The sequence below is a fragment of the Setaria italica genome, chromosome I (assembly GCF_000263155.2).
Source record: "Setaria italica strain Yugu1 chromosome I, Setaria_italica_v2.0, whole genome shotgun sequence".
NCBI lineage: Eukaryota > Viridiplantae > Streptophyta > Magnoliopsida > Poales > Poaceae > Setaria > Setaria italica.
Window position 1 is genome coordinate 18,815,200 of NC_028450.1, and position 16,206 is coordinate 18,831,405.

Below are 16,206 nucleotides of genomic sequence, written 5' to 3' on the forward strand. Positions count from 1 at the left end.
TGAAGCAAATGTTGAGTGACTTCGGTTGTGAGTTTAGTAAAATTCCACTCTTGTGTGACAATGAGAGTTCCATCAAGTTAGCTAACAATCCGGTGCAAAACTCACGAACAAAGCACATAGATATTAGACATCACTTCTTGAGGGATCACGAGGCTAAGGGAGATATTGCTTTATGTCATGTATGCACCAAGAGGCAACTTGCCGATATCTTCACTAAGCCTCCAGACGAGCAAAGGTTTTGTGCTTTGAGGAGTGAGCTAAACATCTTGGATTCTCACATACTCTTGATTGTTTCCTAGATAGGAAAAATAGATTTTATTATGTTGAGTATATTTTCAAAACTTGGATTTTTGATCCCCGGATCAAAACTTGGCTCAAGTGATCATTGTTATGTATTGTTGATTGTTGGCTGATCACTTTAGGGTTAAGTCATCTTATTTGTCCATAAGCCATTTATCTAGAAAACTCAATCAAAATCAATCTAAAAATCTATCTTTATAGAGCTATGTTGTACCTGTCAAAACTTTTGATAGGGTATCAGAACTTAGTTGTCAGAAGTTTTTGAGAAGTCGCGACAGGCACTCTCTGCAAAATCTTTTTCCTCCCATCGGAACTTCCGACGGTGTACCGAAACTTCCGATAGTCATCGGAAGTATCCGGGAAGTCCTGATGAGGAGTCTCTGCTGATCTCCTCATTATCTGTCGAAACTTCTGACACTATGTTGGAACTTCCGACAGGCCTCGAGGGTATAAATATTCCCCTGCGCTGGCCCTCATCCCTAATGGCTCTTTTCTATTCCAAACTAGCACCCCCTCCTCCCTACTCTCCAATCCTTGGGAGATGTTGAGTTTGGACCGTGAACCTCTCAACGGATCATCTCCATTGGATTCCTCAAGTCTTGGAACCTCCGATCCATCTTTTCAAACTCCCAATCCACGCGGGGAAACTTCAAGGTAAATCTTTTAAACTCCCCATTGCCCGATATCATAATGTCATAGGAGTTGGAGGCTTATCTCTTAGGAATCATCTCTAGGTTGATCTTAGATGCTTCTCCCAAAATATCTCAAAGTTTGGATGGATGAAACTCAAGTTCCATGGAATTACTGTTCGTTCCGGCTCTGTTAGAACTTCCAATAGAGTATCGGATCGGAGTTCAAATACTGTTTTGGAAGTTCTGAGAAGAGTCTGTCAAGTCTTAAATCCTTATCAAACCCATCTAATCCATTGGCCATCCCTTGTTATATCTTAGCAGATGGGTCATGAAAGAAGAACCAAGAGACGTGAAGACGTGCCTGAGATTGAAACCGACACTGACTCAAATGACATGCCGATTGAACAAAGAGGTGGGAAGTGCAAGGCGGTCCCCAAAGTGCCCGCTCGTGCTAGAGGAAGGAGAAGGCCAAGTGATGGTGCAGGAGCTAGCCTAGCCGCTCGTCCCCGTATGAAGCAAGCATCGGATGCAGGTGCCCATTTGGATGACAATGAGGACATCAACTTGGATGCCCTTCAGTCCGTCATCCTAAGGGTGAAGAAGCCCATTCATCATGAGCTACCCGATTACAGTCCACTTCACCCTATGGACTATATGAAAGGGAAACATAAGGTTTACAAGTTGAGATATGATGATCCCTCCAAATATCAAAAGGAGTTTCATGGGAATCTGCGATTTTGGCTCTACTTTCACGCCGATTGGTACGAGTCCATAATTCTTACCAAGTCACATCCCACGACGGAGATGAAGTCTATGGATTGGGACTACCTTTTTGATGTGGACTTGCCGGTTGTTGCACAAGTGAATGATGCTTGCAACAATAAGTTTCTTCGTCGCATTATGGAGTTTAATAAAGATTGGAACAAAGAAGTGGTGGCCCAATTCTATGCCACCCTCTATGTTTATAGGCAGAACAAGGTAATTCATTGGACTCTACTAGGGAAGCCCTTATCCATGTCATATGAGCATTTTGCACACATCCTTGGATATGGAGGCCCCTACCTCACCGAGATGAAGATTCATGATGAGAATGTCCTAGAGGATGGAGAAATGGCATTCATGTATGACGCTGCCTTTGGACGTATCAAGCATGGCACCACAAAGGGAATGATACCGTACTATCGCCTCTTGAATCAGCTTTTCCGGTATACTCTTTGTCCTAAAGGTGGAGACTCGGATAACATCTCCAATATGTCGAAGAATATTCTTACATGGATGCATCCGAGTAAAGGAGAGTTCAATGTCTTTGATTTCATTTGGGAAGAAATTATTATTTGCTCCTACTCACAAAGGAAGAGTTGTCACTATGCCCCTTACATCTTTGCTATGATTAAGGAGGTGACCCATTTAGATATCTTGACCGACAAGGCTCACCCAATCTATCACCAAAGAAGGGCCAACTTGCGAGGCTTCTTCATATTGGTTCCCATGTGGGTTGTCCTCCGCCTCCAAGCTCTTCTCAAGGTTCTCTAGCATCTTCACAAAAACCTTCTCAAGCTCAAGGTCCCTCATGTTCACAAGGTCCCTCCTTGGAGCCTTCCTCTTCTATACCATCCACCTCTAGGGGCCCTCCTCATGCTCCCAAGAAGAAGGGCATCCTAAGTTTTATATCTCAAGGACTCTTTGCTTGCTTTATTGTGGCTAAACACAATGTGGATGAAATTTATGCACATAAGAAGCACATGGATGAAGAGCTTTTGAAGATAGAGAAGAGGCAAAAGGAGTTGATGGCCAAAAGTGATATTCCTCACTCTTCGATTCGTGCCCCCATGGATTTTTCTCCTCCATCGGTTTTCTACAATCCTTGGGAGGAAATTGGGCAGCCCTCGGTTTTCTTTGGGGCTTCCCAAAGTGGCTTTGAAGAGGATATCTTTGGTGGACACGAAGAAGGAGGAGAAGACGACGTCACCGAAGCATATACATCGGAGGATGTTAATGATGACGACGAAGATGATGACACCAACATTGACGATGGTGAGGACAACAAGTGAAGGCCCATGGAAGGGCCTCCCCTTTTTGGCGCTTGATGCCAAAGGGGGAGTGAAGCTCACCATGGATGCAATGGAGATGTGGTGGATGTATCTTAGCTTATATTTATCCTTTCTAGTGTGGCTTGTGGATTTATAAGACATTTTATGTGTGGTCTGATGATTGGTGCGTGCTAAGTGAAAAATTTAAGTTTGTAAGACATATTTGCTATGCTACTGTGGTTTAAATCTCCTATTTTCTATGTGATGAGTAGTTTATGACTTTTGTGATGTATTGTTCCTTTTTCCTTGTTGAAGTGCCTCATATTGTCATATGCATCACGTTATTATTCTTATCACACCCTTGTACCCCACGATTGCAAGGATATAGGGGGAGCCTATTTAATATGTGCAATTTGGCATTTGAGGCCATTAATCTCCTCATGCACATATTAAGGGGGAGCTCACCTATATAGTTGCAATCAAAACTATTTTGTATCTCTTGTGAGCTCTAATTGTGTTGCCATCAATCACCAAAAAGGGGGAGATTGAAAGTGCAATTTTCAAGTGTTTAATAGGTTCTAATTTCAAGAAAAGGCAAAAGTATATGAAAAGACTCTCAAAGAGCCCCATGTGCAAAGGTAAGACGACGATGAACTCAAAAAAAGTCTAGCTTATTATTTCTAATTTTGAATTTGAGTTTAGGAATGCCGTACTATAAAGATGGATGCGGATGGATTGCTTGAAGGTGCAAAGGTGCTTCATTGAGATGCTGACCAAAACTTGAGAGACACAAAACATCCACGAACACAACCTTTACCTCGGCCTTTTTATGTTTGTCGGAAGTTCTGATAAGTATCAAAAGTATCCAGATAGTCCCGACAGAGGTCCTCTGTGCGCCTAACTCAAAATTGTTGGAAGTTCCGACACTGCATCGGAAGTTTCGATAAGTGCCGGGTGTTTCTGGAAACTCCCAACTGGGGTCCTCTGCTCGCCTAAGCTAACTCTGTCGGAAGTTCTGACACTGTGTCGGAAGTTCTGACAGGTACATAACCTATCTATAACAGCTAGTTTTTGGGGGCTAGGTACAAATACCCCCTCAACCTCCCCTATTCAGTGCTGCTGACCTAACTCGAGAGAAACTTCCCATAGCAACGAATACTCCCCTCACCCCCTTTGAGCCAAGTCTTTGTGTTCTTGAGCTAGGATTGGGTGAGAGTGAGATTGAGTGTGTGTGTGACTTGAGGCTTGAGTGCAAAGTTCAAGAAGTTCATTTCAAGAAGCACCTCAAGCATCTCCGGCATTGATTCGCATTTGTTACTCTTGAAGCTCGCTTCTAGACGGCTTGGCATCGCCCGTTGAGCACCCTCTTTGTGTGGTGCGTCCGGGAAAGTTTGTATTACCCAATCCTTTGTGGATTCTTAGTAAGTGACTCAATCCTCCTTTGTGGTTGATTGAGGGAGGTAAAGGGTTAGTGAGGACCCAGCTCTTTGTGAGCTCCTCAACGGAGACGTAGCTCTCTTAGTGAGAGTGAACTCCGGTAACAAATCCTTGTCTCGCTTGCTTGTTGAGTTCTTCAATTTACTTTTGACCTAGAAGCTTGCTTTTACCTGATCTATACACTAGTGTTGTTCCTTGCATATATATCACCTGGAGTAGCTTCTACACTTCATTTAACATCTTTTGATTCAAATAGAATTGGCAGAATCAGGTTGCATTTTGAATTTTGTTTAGCTCATTATAAACTGTCGGAAGTTCCGATCCAGTACCGAAAGTTCAGACGTGTTGGAAGTTTCGGCACTGCATCGGAAGTTCTGACATATCTCATAACCACTGCGAGTTTTCAGGAAAAATTTGAAGTGAGCCTATTCACCCCCCCTCTAGGCATCACAAGATCCTTTCAACTCTAAGCAGCTCTTCTTAACCATTGGTGGCCTGAGACTCACACGTTCCACCTCACAGTGGGTGAGATGGCCCCGACACTTCAGGACATGTTGCTCCTTCTTGGACTTCCTTGTGCTGGGAGGGCCATTGGCGTGGAGGACGTGCCAGTTAGCTGGTGTGAGGAGCTTTTGGCCTGGTTTGCCCATGTTCCGTGGAACGATTGGGCTGAGCCGTACCGTACCTTCAGTTCCACACATGGGCCCACTAAGAAGTGGCTCATGCAGTTGAGTGTGAGTAATTATTTACCTAACTTTTTATATCAGTATCGCTAAGTTTTGTGAATTTGTCAACTAACTTATATTGTTGTGCAGGCCGACTACATGAGAGCTGACGTCGACAATGCCACAGTTGTGCGGCACCTAGAGGCGTACTTGTTGTGGCTCTTTGGGTGGATCATGTTCTGCACGTCCCATGGGAACTCGGTGCCTAAGCACCTACTTCCTTACGCGAGGGCCATAGCAGAGGCCTCGCTTGACGAGGTTCCACAGTACAGCTGGGGTTCAGCTGTATTGGTGGTGACCTACCGGAGGCTTTGCACGGGCTACTGCAAGGTCAACTCGATGGGGCCCATCTTTGTTGGCTGCCCGTTGCTTCTTTAGCTATGGTCGTACGAGTGCTTCCTAATAGGTCGGTCACTCATTAACGTGGCCCCCTACCCAGAGTTGCCTTTCGACCATGACAATGTCGACAGACTCACGATGGGGTCGTTTGGGTGCTTGCAAAAGGTATGTTATGTACGCAGAAGTTGGTGGGCGTGATGTTGATAAGGTTAGGAGTGCCATCGAGGAAGGTGGTGTGTATTCGTTTAGTAAGTTCCTTGTGGTCAATATGAAGCCTTCCTATAAGCCTTTTTGTGCGAAGTATATGATCAAGCTCACCCCATGGACGAAGATGGATCGTGTTGAACCTGTTGTTGAATCGTTTCCTCGATTTGTGTTTCACCTGTTGCCACTTTTTGATCTTTCTTTGCGGGTAGGAAATCAGGCGTATTTTATAGGTCGGTGATGTGATGTCGATTGTTAGGTTATTTACTATTCTTTTAGATTTTATTTCCCTCTTGCAATGATTGTGTGCGCTTTCAGATGTTATGGCAATGATAGTTGGTGTGTTTGATGTTACTCATATACAGGTGGGGAGTAACTTAGTTGATACACCTAGGAGAGTCATTGGTCTTAAGGATTTGAGGTATGTTTCTTGTTCGTTGGAGTTAAATTCTATTGGTTTTTATGCATGGCTATTTATATTTGTATGTACCATGGGTGATGTGCTTTTATTGTATGTTTGCAGTGGTGTGGAGATGAAGCTTGTTCTATGGGGAAATCGTGCAAATGAGTTTGATGCTGAGGCAGTTCATCTGCTTGGTTAGGAACACGTTGTTGTTGGGATATTCGTTGGGACTTTGGTCAAGTCGTACCGAGGTTAGTTTTCGGATTTGCATTGTCTTTTTTGTATTGTTTGTTTTGGGTGTTTGCTGCGCCAAGTTTGGTTCTCATTTCATGCAGGTAAGGAGACTTTGTCTGGTGGGCCCGCTTGTAAATGGTACCTTAATGAAGATATAGCAGAAACAGATGAATTATGTGAAAGGTGTGTGTTGCTTGCCTTGTTTTCCCTTGGATATTTTAGATTTTACACCTAACCCGTCGATGTTGTGTCTATTTTTGTTTGTGTTTGCCAGGCTTGGTGATAATTTCATGAAAATAGATTGGATTGTCGATGAACAAGACGGTGACCACCATAGGTCTGGTCAATTGCCGTAGAGGAGTGTGTTTGAACTTCGAGCTTTAGATCCTTAGGAGGTCGAGGTAACCTAACATTTCTATTTCCGTGTGGTTACAATGTTGACGTATGCCATAGCATTTTATTATGGTGTGTATCTGTTTCTCTTGTAGGCTACCAGTTTTCTGTGTACAGTGACAGTAGTGAGGATTAGCACCGCTCAGCCATGGTGGTTTTTGTCCTATGCTAGATGCTATAAGGCTTCTGCTCCGTATGGATCTGAGTACCGCTGTAGCGGTGGTTGCACTTCTACTACTGTTGTTCCTAAGTACATTTTTTAGGCGGTAATTATTTTGTTACTGTTGTTTTTTCCCTGATTTTTCCCAGTTGTAGGTATTGTCTCTGTTTAATTTGTTCTGATGGTACAGCTGCTGCCGAATTTGTGCTATTTGGAAGGGTAGCTCAGCAAGTGGTTGGCCAGCCTATTATGTCTCTTATGAAAAGTGATGGGATTCCAAGGGAGATTGCTACTATTGTGTCCCAAAAGTTTACTTTTGCCGTGTCTGTTAGTTAGAAGAGTTTGACGCAGAGGGTTGTGTCATTTCAAGTTAATGGGGTGGAGTCTTTTCTTGGGAGGCAAGCTTGTATGCCATATATACAGGATTATGATGATGATGAAACCATAGAGGCATCGTCTTTCTCTAGCAATGCTGACCCCCCTAAGCAACCTCCTGCTTCTGTTGGGTTACATGTGCAGAGGACGCGTAACTCATTGCGTCGAGTGGTAATGATGGCTTCTAATGGTATTTTTGGTTTCCTCTTTTTTTTGTTGTGAGGTAAATTCGTTCCCTGGACTTTTCTTATTTGTGCTTGTATGCAGCCTCTAGTTACTAAGCGAGTGGATAGTTCTAGGGATAAGCAGGTTGAAGGTGTTGGACGATCAAGTTCATCGTCGTTAACACTTGACCGGTTACGTTTTTTTGGTGGTTCAAGCGTGTTATCCTTTGTTTGTCAGTTGCTAGATCTAACTGCCTAATTTCTTCTTCGATTATTGGTAGCAGTACTTCTACTGGTACAAGTGCTTCCAATGGTGTTGTTGCGGAGAATTCGAAGATTCCTATGGTTATAGATGGTTCGGCTGATAATACGGAAGCCGAGGAAAGGAATCCTAAGGTTTTGTTTTTCTGCATTGTGTATGTTTGCTTGCTCCTTGTGTGGCTACTCATGTATAATGTTTTTAGAGTAGGGAACAGGGCGGCGATGGCCATGATAGCGATAAGGTTGATGGTGCTGACGAGCATGAGAAGACCAAAGATGCTAAGGGAGCTAAATTGGCAGCGACGAAGAGGTTGCTTTCTGATTCCAGTTGGTTTTTTTTGCTTATTTTTTTTGGTCCACGTACTTATTTTCCGTTGCGTTATCTGATTGTAGTGATATTGATTCGATTTCCTGCAGGCGAAGGTTGAATCATTTGTGATGATATTGCTACGATTTCTGCAGGTGATAGTTGGGTTAGCCTAGTGTTCTTGATGTTCAAAAGATGTTAAAGAGTGCTTCTTTGTGAAGAAAGTGGAGTGGTGATAGTCTAGGGTGCTTTGTGGGTTGTGTGACTATTCTTGTTGTATTTGTTGTTATTACTATTGTGTTGCCTTTATGGTTGATGTTGTTGGCTGGTTTAACTTCTGGATTTGTAATATATATACTTAAATACCTGCAACATTGTGTATGCATGGATTCTCTGTTTTTGTGTGTTGGGCACTGTGTTGGTGTTTGTTGTATGACTCAGAGGAAAAATGTACAGCTGGAGATGAAGTAGATAGATTTTTTCATGGTTTTTGCTTCGGACGTGGTTGCTGGATTTAGGTTGTTTCATGTCTTTTTCGGTGAGAATTACTATCTCATAATGCTTCTGTTAGTTGCCAAAGGAGCTCAATGCTATGAGGATGTATGTACAGTTAACAGAATTTTGTATGACACGTTTAAAGAGGCTTCATCTGCACGAGGTTTATTGGGTCATGATCGTGAATGGTTTGCTGCTTTTGCTGAAGCAGATTGCTGGGCTACCAGATCTCAGTTAAGATCTTTATTCGTGTTAATGGTGATGTATTGTGGTGTCTCTAATGAAGCCTCTTTATTCGATAGATGTTGGCGACCCATGGCTTATGATATAGATTATGTTCTTCAAAAGCATATGGGTAGTTCTTCTTATTCTGTACCTGATTCATAGCTAAGAGGTATGGTAATTGATGAGCTATGTGAATTATTATCTAACAATGGGGTCTCAATTACAAAGTACAATTTGCTATCTTCAGCACCGAGTTCAGGTTTTGGAAATCATATTATTGATGATGAAGAGGCATATGACATTGCTACACTACATCAGGCTCCTCTATTGTACAGTAGACTGAATGATTGTCAACGGACTACTTATGATTCCATTGTCAGAACTATCATGAGTAATGAACCTGCATTGTACTTCGTGTCAGGTTTTGGAGGTATTAGCAAGACGTTTCTTTGGAACAGTATAATTACGTATGTTAGATCTCTTGGAAAGATCATCCTAGATGTTGCATCATCAGGCATTGCTTCATTGTTACTGCTGGGTGGTAGAACTGCACATTCGAGATTTAAGATTCCAATAGACATTGATGAGACTACAATTTGTGATATTAAGAGAGGTACCATGCTAGCTGATCTCATGAAAAAAACATCTCTAATAATACGGGACGAAGCACAAATGACACATAGACGGTGTTTTGAAGCTTTGGATCACTCGTTATGCGACATTATGTCAGAGAATGATGCAGGTATGGGGTTATTGCCTTTCGGTGGTATGGTTGTGGTTCTCGGTGGTGATTTAAGATAGCTTCTGCTTGTTATTGAAGGTGGTGTGCGCTCAAAGATAGTGGATGATGCGATTACTAATTCTCCACTTTGGAGATTTGTTATTATTTTGGAGCTAACAATGAGTGTGAGATTAGTTGCAGATGGTTTAGATTCCGTTGCTAAGGAGGAGCTCTTTAAATTTAGTGATTGGGTTCTTTCAGTAGGTGATGGTACTTTGCCTACTGTTTCTGGTGCACCTAGAGATGATAGTGCTTGGATACAAATTCCTGATGACATGTTAGTTGTGACTACTACTGGCGACAGTATACGAGCCATGATTGATGCAATTTATGACAACTTCAATTTTAATTTTAAGAATGAATCTTATTTGTGCAAGTGAGCCATTGTGTCTCCTACTAATGATGTGGTAGATGAAATTAATTCTGCAATGATATCGATAGTACTAGGAGAAAGGAAAGAATATTTAAGTTTTGATTGTGTTTCTAAGTGTTCGAATACAGTTGGTGACGTTGATTTATTATATCTGGTTGAATTTTTGAATTCGTTGAAGGTTAATAATTTTCCTAATCATTGCCTTGTTCTTAAAGTTGGAGTTCCAGTGATGCTTCTTAGGAATCTTAATCAGACGGCTGGTTTATGTAATGGTACACGACTCATTATCACTAATTTGGATGACACGATTCTGGAGGCACGTATTATTACTTGTTCTAACATTGGTGACATAGTATATGTTCCTTGTATAGTTTTGACTGCTGCAAATAAGAAGTGGCCTTTTACTTTGCAAAGACGTCAATTTCCTATTCGAGTGTGCTATGTTATGACTATTCATAAGAGTCAAGGATAGAGTTTGTCAGCTGTTGGGCTATATTTAAGAAATCCAGTTTTTTCGCATGGTTAGTTATACGTTGCAGTGTGAAGAGTCACTTCTAAAAAAGGTCTCAAGATTTTAATAGAGGATGGTGACAATGGATGTGGAGAATACACAAAAAATATTGTGTACCCTAAAGTGTTTGCTTTGCTCAGACGATCGCTTTCTTCATGACCACTGAAGCGTTATGGAAGGTGTGGTTTATTATGATGTTGATTTTGTGTATGTGTTTGTACTCTTTCGGCTATCTTCTCAACTGGTGGTTGTTTTCTACACTAGGAAAAAAGTCGTATTATGTATTTATTTTGACTAATTTTTGTAATTTGTACTTGCAGCCAATTCACAATTTGAGATCACAATCTTTCCTTGCATGTTTGAAAAAGCCGAGACTATAAGCGAATACTTACAGGGAGTGCAAAGGTAAAGTTAAAAGGTAAAGTTATAGATAAAGATCTGCTGCGTCGTGGATCTGCTGACCTTGTAAAAGGATGTTAAGAAACTGTGTAATGAAAAGAATGTGCTGGTACTAAGACTTGAAGAGGCTTCAAGAGAACCTGGTGCTATAATTACAACACAACATGCTTGAAATACTTTTCCATTTGGTCATTGTTTAAAGTAAGATGTAGTAAATTTTTTGCAACTGTCAGGTCGGAACCAAGTTATCTCAAAATTTGGAGCTCTGATGTCATCACTACCAAGGGAAATGGGTGCCGTGCAAAGTGAACTATCCAAACACAGGGATGCTTCCTTACAGTTGCATTCTTTGCGAGCAGTAGTTTCTTCACTTTCTAGCATCCTAACCAAAAAGGTAAATTTCATTTGTTAGTTTTCACAATCAGTGTGCAAGTGTTGTGGCATTGGTTTTCCGATGTGTTAATTCTATATATTTGTGTAGGAGCAAGAAATTGAAGAAACGTCATGCAGACCTGCCCATGCTGGATCTGATATAAGCCAACTTCAGTCTCCGATAAGTGTTTTTTTTGTTCATCTGATCTGTAACTCAGAGCCTTTTAATACTAATAGTTTCTATACCGATTTAAGAAGGTGCAATAGTTTAGTAAGGCAATGTTGTTTATTAACATGTTTACAAATTGTAGGTCCTTGATCTTAAGGAAAACATAAAGGAGCTTAAGCTGCTTGTGGAATTGTATAAGCATGAGTCTACTGATTAGGTAGGTTCGCCTTTTTTCAAAATCATCATTTACATAACTTCTATATGAGTGATATTTATTGAAAAGGGCACTTCTTTTCAGTTCAATTTTATGAAAAATGTTGAGTTAGTGTTGTTCTTGCATGAACTTGAAGTTTTAGGTGTAGTGTTTACTCTTGAGCAATTGGTTTGTGTACCATGTATCTGCATTTCTATTTTTTGAATTTACAGTAGTTGTATTAAAAGTGCTTGTTTGGATCTAATCTCCTCCCGCCTATTCCAGCAGCATCTAGAATAAGTAGACAGTGTGATTGTGGGCGAGATCCGGTATCCACAGGTTTAGTGTTGTCTTAAAATGGAGTTGCTGAGTACCTAGGCTCACCATTGTTAGTGGAAAGAACTTTGTTGGGTTTTCAGAATTACTGGTTGTTTAGAGTCGAACTATCGAACATAATACGCTCACTCAGGTGGAGTTGCGTCGTACGACACGTATAAGTAGACAACAGATTGGACCATACAAGCATACGCAACGGATTGAACCATTAGCAAATGAGAGGTGTAACCTTCCGTGAAGTACTTAGTTAACACATATAAGTATGAAGTTGTTACCCATGAGATCAAGACAAGGCAGAGGCATCCAACATAGTGAATGCGTTACATATAGATTAGCAAACTAATATCTATATAAGTACGAAGTCTATCTTCATGGGACCAAATTAAAGCAGAGACGCATGTAGAGTCATGCAGCCTCAACTATACTTCATCCCAAATTATAAAACTTGCCAGCCATCATCCTTCGTTTGATAGTAACGCGAAGCTCCTCTGCGTTGGCTTTGATCTGTCATTTTATAAGAGCATCATTTTTTTTCAGAAATTCCAAGTCAAAAAATGATGTTATGTAAACAAGGGATGATTAAGTAAGGGAAACACTATCACCTGCTTGGTAGAAAGGACATCGTCACTGCCTTTGTTGTCGCTGTCAGCTGAGAATGACATGGGCAGTTTCATTTTTTTGAAATAGAGCACATAGTCGTAGGAATCCTCCTTTATTCAGGAAAAAACAGGGTCATAGTGAATATATAGGATATCTACCGTATAGAAGTTTGCACCCTTTGTACCATAGTAACTGCACTGGATCATAAAAAATATGGCACATATTGATGAGTCAGGATGGTAGAATTCTCTGTTTGTATCCCTTAGATTCATGTCTATTGTAAGTGTTTGTTACAGGAAATAAAAGAGAGTTGTTTATATATAAAATAAAAGAATGTGTTGCTACCAAAAGTCATGAATGTATCTGGATGAGGACAGATACCATTCATGAAAGTAGAGTAATTCACTCCAGATTAAATGAGCCAAAATCACCCCTGATTATTAACTAATCTAATTCGAGGTACAATATCATTGGCAACTGTATAATAAAGAGGAGAGCAACTAACATAATGTGAATCAATTTTTTCATTTCTGGAGCGAATATACATGCATGTCCGTAATGATGAATCAAATGCCACGAACAATATTCAATTCCCTGTTGATAGGCCTATATATTAACTATGTGGTATGACAAGATTATGAACCCAAAACATTATTATATGGTTGTATCATAAGTTTATCCATAAGACAATATTTAGAATGTTTCATGCAATGAATGTCCTATGTTTGGAATATGATTGCAGCAGAAGTTTAAGAGATATATGTTTACATTACGAAAATTAGGCTATCAAGTAGCCCATAATGAACTGACTGCATGCCATCATCTTCAGAAAAATATTATTCCTTTTGCATATTTACCAAATGTGAAGCTTTATCTAATGCCTACTACACGGATGATAGTGAGGCTAGCATTAAATTAGGACACCATAGACTAGCACTAACAGGCGAGCATCCAATCTAGAAAAAATAACACATTCCTTCCTCGACCCCATTTGTGGTGAAATCCTGACGTACTCAAGTTTAAAAATCTAAGACTATGGAGATGCTGGAGGAGTTTGGCTCACCTCATCACTAATGCACGGTGCTAAGGCTCCCGCTCCATTCTCTTGGTTCCAGAGGGCGGCAACGCTTGCTTCAAAGCCTGGTGGCATGTCCGGGACTCCAGGCTTGATGTTGTCATCGAGGTCCATGGCAAGAGGCGTCTCAATGCCTCGCCAATGGCTTGGCCCAGTGGTGGGTGCGGAGCCGCGCATCGACGATGGTATCGAGGTTGCGGGGTGTGGCAGAACCACCCAGCTTAACTCGGCTAAAGTGTACTCAACATCGCCTCAAATGAGATAGGTCACTTTAACCGAATTGAAATCGTAGTCTGTCTAGTTTCACTCGATAAAACCACTTATCTCAGATCAAAACAAAGCATTCTCACACGAAGGCGAGTCCAGAGATTACAACAATCCAGATAATTATTATAGGTCCCAAATTAAGTTATTACAAACAAGAGTTCAATTGCATAGAAGTAGAGTTTTAGAGTTCACGCAGCAGAAATAAAACGGTAGTCTAACATCGATACAAGATACCATGGTGAAGCCTGCCATGATATCAATCACCACGTTCCTCGCCATCCGAGGATGGGTCCCACTCGACCGTCCAACCCGGAGGGAGTTGGGACAGCTAAGTCAAACTAGCCGCCAACTCTTTAACATCCATACCTTAGAATAGAGCCACAAGCAAGGTTGAGTATACTAATACTCAACAAGACTTACCCGTCAGGTCGTACCTACTCCACTAACTTCTAGACATGCAAGGGTTTTTGGCTGAGGGGTTTGTTTTGCCAAAAGCATCTAAAGTAGATCCTCACTTTCAAGTTTTAGCAGCAAATTCTAGTTGATTATCCATTCTAAGTAAGCACTTATTCTAATAAAGCATGGTGAACAAGAAAAATTAATCAAGCATTAGTATTAATCATCATCCTTTGTTCCACTTCTTACTCAGTGCAGATATGCAGTCAAGCAGTCTCAAACTGTGAGAGGTGGACGATTCAAAATGAGTTTCTTAACCTTGCAAGGCGAACCTAAACCCATGATAGATGCGTACCATGACGGGTCCACACATGTCAGCCATCTCCATCGATCCCAGGCACGTGGACAGGGCCCACTTCCCTTGGATACAAGGCCCCACAGTCCCGGAATGCCGCCGTACCGTGACTGCACTTGTACCCACATGATGCATGAGGGGAACTCCGTTCCAGGAGAGAGGGGATAAAGCCACGCCTTGGTTCAATCAGGTACTAGGCTTCCCTTTCCCATACCAGGTATGAGTTTAGTACTTTCAAACACTTGACCACAACTCTAAACACATTTTGACCATAGTAGCTTTGTTCTAGACAGACGGGACAATTCCACTAATTCAGAACCAATTGCTCAGCCCCGCCCATCATCCTTATGGTTTTAACAAAGTAAATAGGAAACTCCTATAACTCGCGAGTAATGGGAAATCACTCGACTTTTACCAAGTCCCTATTTAGCATTGCATCTACTAAACCTATCATACTAGTGTTCAAACATAGGTACTGAAGTTCATGCAACTAAGGTTCCAAGCAACTCCTATGAACTTAAACGCAAAAACATAAGTATCATGGTTATGCTTTGAGGCTTACCTTCCTGTACTAGGTTAGTTTGCGGGTCATTGGAAGCTTGGCTAGGGTCTTGTTCGGCCTCGATCTAGTGCAACTCCACAGATGGCTCCTTCTCGGCTGTTGGAAGTAGCTCGTACGTCCTGTCAGCAAGATTCGCTTCTACACAAGATGCATATGTAATAATTCAAGGTTCCAAGCTTTCATATGCATGATGCATTTCAAGTATTATTGCAGAGGTATAAAGAGCTATCTTCGCTATTATTCTTCGGTTTCCTTTTCTCAATGACCACAATCACCTAGATAAGATTTTGAACTTTTCATCCTTCGCAAAGTAAAATGTGTTGTGATTTAAAACTTTGGCTTCACTTGATGGTGAATGTGTACACATATAAAGTTTAAACCACTTAAACTTCACAAAAGAAGGGTTGGGTCATTTTAGGGTTGCTCAACATGCATTTGGAAAGTTATTCTATTTCTGAATTTTAAACCAACTCTGTAACCATTCTACCATTTGTTATCATTCCATTTAACTAGCTATTAACTTCAATAAATGTTTCAGGTAGCATCTAATAATATATGGTACTTAAAATTTAGAAAAGCTTCCTAATCACATCTATATATCGAAAGGTGATTTGTTTGCTTAATGGATTTGATCACCCTTGATTTGCTTCCCTAATTACCCAGGATGTTACAGCCTACCCTCCTTAAAAAGAATCTCGTCCCGAGATTCGGGTGATGAAAAACTTAGTGTGGTTGTGCACGTACCTTCCTGATCAAAAAGGAAACCGTGGAAATAATTGTTGAGATATTGTTCCATTTGCCAAGTGGCTTCATCTTCTGTATGATGGCTCCACTGAATCTTAAACATTCTTACCACTTGCCTTCGGGTTCTCCTATCCTTGTGATCAAGAACTTTGATGGGGAACTCTACAATTGAAAGGTCTGGTTCTACCCAAACTTCCTCGTGTTCGATAAGCTTGGTTGGAATTGAAACACACTTCTTAAGTTGAGATACATGAAAGATGTAATGGATAGCAGAGAGTCGGGGTGGAAGTTCTACGCTATAGGCAATGGGTCCACAGATTTCCGTGATCTCATAGGGACCAATATATCGAGGAGCTAATTTTCCTTTTACTCCAAACCTCTGCACACTC